The sequence below is a fragment of the Anabrus simplex genome, chromosome 2, assembly GCF_040414725.1.
Source record: "Anabrus simplex isolate iqAnaSimp1 chromosome 2, ASM4041472v1, whole genome shotgun sequence".
In the NCBI taxonomy this organism is placed as follows: Eukaryota; Metazoa; Arthropoda; class Insecta; order Orthoptera; family Tettigoniidae; genus Anabrus; species Anabrus simplex.
Genome location: NC_090266.1, coordinates 99,470,176 through 99,473,118, shown reverse-complemented (window position 1 = coordinate 99,473,118; position 2,943 = coordinate 99,470,176). Strand labels below are relative to the sequence as shown.

General features: G+C 39.4%; 1 pseudogene; it reads left to right on the top strand.

Moving 5' to 3' along the window:
- The first annotated feature begins 1,753 nt into the window (after positions 1 to 1,753).
- On the top strand, positions 1,754 to 2,455 carry LOC137498440 (uncharacterized; annotated as a pseudogene).
- Positions 2,456 to 2,943: the final 488 nt, after the last annotated feature.

Below are 2,943 nucleotides of genomic sequence, written 5' to 3'. Positions count from 1 at the left end.
TACAATACGTAAAAGGTGACAAGAATGTATGTGATGGGAGACTGGAATGCAGTGGTAGGCCAAGGAAGAGAAGGTTATACAGAAGGAGAATTCGGATGTGGATGACTGAACGAAAGAGGAAGTCGGCTGGTTGAATTCTGCACTGATCATAATTTAGTCCTTGTAATACTTGGTTCAAACACCACAAACGACGGCTGTATACGTGGACGAGACCTGGGGACACTAGAAGGTATCAAATAGACTTCATTATGATTAGGCAGATATTCAGAAACCAGGTGTTGGATTGCAAAACATTCCCCGGAGCAGACGTGGACTCTGACAACAACTTGTTGGTCATGGAATGCCATCTGAAGCTGAAGAAATTGAAGAAATAAAGGAATGCAAGGAGATGGGATCCAGACAAGTTGAAGGAAAAGAGTGTGAGAGCTTTTTTCCAGGAGCATGTTGCAAAAGAACTAAATGAAAAGGCTGAAGGGAACACGAAAGATGAAGAGTGGATAGTCATGAAAAATGATTTCAGTACGGCTGCTGACGAAATATTAAGAAGGAAGAAAATGTCAACTATGAATCAGTCGATAACTCAGGAGATACTGGACCTGATAGATGAACGACGAAAATACAAGAATGCTAGAAATGAAGTGGACAGGAAAGAATACAGAAGATTAAAGAATGAAGTGGGTAGAAAGTGCAAGGTAGCTAAGGAAGAATGGCCGAAGGAGAAGTGCAAGGATATCAGAGGTTGTATGGTCCTAAGAAATGTAGATGCTGCATACAGGAAAATCCAGGAAACCTTTGGAGAGGAAATCTAGGTGTATGAATATAAAGAGCTCAGATGGAAAGCTACTTCTAGGGAAAGAATACAAAGCGGAAAAGTCGCACGAGCATATCCCACAATTATAACCAGGTAAAGATGTACATGCTTTGGTTCTGGAACAAGAAGAGGCTGCTGATGCTGCTGAAATGGGAGACCGAATTTTGATGTCAGAATTTGATAGATCTGTTAGAGACCTAATTACGAACAAGGCACCTTGAATTGGTAATATTCCCTCTGAATTACTGACTGCCTTAGGATAAACCAGCATGGCAAATTTATTCCATTTAGTGTCTATGATGTAGGGGACAGGAGAAATGCCATCCGATTTTCGGCAGAATATTGTTATACCTGTTCCCAAGAAAGCCGGTGCTGACAAGTGTGAAAACTACCGCAAAATTTGTTTAGTATCTCATGTCTGCAAAATTTTAACACGTATTATTTACAGAAGAATGGAAAGACAAGTTAAAGCTGAGTTGGGAGAAGATCAATTTGGTTTCAGAAGAAATGTAGGAACACGTGAATAATCCTGACTTTACGTCTGATCTTAGAGGATCGAAATAAGAATGACAAGCTCGCATACATGGCGCTCGTAGATCTAGAAAAGGCATTCGATAATGTTGATTGGACAAAGCTATTTGAGATTCTGAAGGTGATCGGAATCAGGTAAGGAGAATTATCTACAATTTATATAAAAATCAGTCTGCAGTGGTAAGAATCGAGGGCTATAAAAAAGAAGCAGCAATATGGAAAGGGGTGAGGCAAGGCTGCAGTTTGTCTCCATCCTTTGCAATGTTATATAGAGCAAGCAGTAAAAAAATCAAAGAAGAATTTGGAAAGGGAATCGAGTTCCAAGCAGAGGAAATCAAAACCCTGAGATTTGCCGATGATCTTGTAATTTTATATGAGACTGAGGGAGATCTGGAGAAGTTGCTAAGTGTTATGGACGCAGTCCTTTGTGAGGAGTACAGGTTAAATATAAATAAGCCCAAAACAAAAGTAATGGAATGCAGTTGTACTAAGTCAGGTGATGCAGGAAATATTAGATTAGGAAATGAAGTCTCAAAAGTAGTGGATGAATATTGTTACATGGGTAGCAAAATAAATAACGAATGCAGAAGTAAGGATGACATAAAATGCAGGCTAGCACAAGCAAGGAAGGCCTTTCTTAAGAAAAGAGATCTGCTCACTTCGAATATTGATATAGGAATTAGAAAAATGTTTTTGAAGACTTTCGTTTGGAGTGTGGCATTGTATAGAAGGGAAACATGGATGATAACTCGCTCAGAAAAAAAGTGAATAGAAGCTTTTGAAATGTGGTGTTACAGAAGAATGCTGAAGGAGAGATGGATAGATCGAATTACGAATGAAGAGATACCGAACCGAATTGGTGAAGGGAGATCGATTTGGATACATTTGACTTGAAGGAGAGATGGCATGATAGGACACATGATAAGACACCCGGGGCTTGTTCAGTTGGTTTTTGAAGAAAGTGTAGGCGGTAAGGACGGTGGGGGTAGACCAAGGTGACAATATGACAAGAAGATTAGATCAGATGTAGAATTTAGTAGTTAAATAGAAATGAAAGTGTTAGCACAAGATAGGGTGGCAAGGAGAACTTAATCAAACCAGTCTATGGACTGATGACTCAAACAACAACAACAACAACAACAACAACAACAACACGTCAATAAAATGCTGAAGGATGCAGTCAGTGTTTTAAAATTCTTAAAAGCAAGAGCATTAGACAGTAAGTTATTTTCCATTTTTTGCGAGAAGTTGGGATCTGCACATGATTCGCTTCTATTGCATACGGAGTTACGATAGCTGTCCAGTGGACGAGTCCTTCGTCGCGTTATAGGGATGAAGAATGAACTTCGTCTTTTCGTATGGGACACAAGTCCTACAATCACAGCTCAGTTTCTGGAAGAAAAATGGTTCTAATACTTTGATACCTGGCTGATGTATTTGGGAAACTGAATGACCTTAACGCGTCACTTCAAGGATGAAATGGTAATGTTGTCTTTCTAAGCGGGAAAGTGCTTGCGTTTAAGAGAAAAACCCCGTTGGACAAAAGTAACTGTGAGATGTTTTCTTGTCTGAATGAATTTCTGGAGGAAAATTAGTTAGAT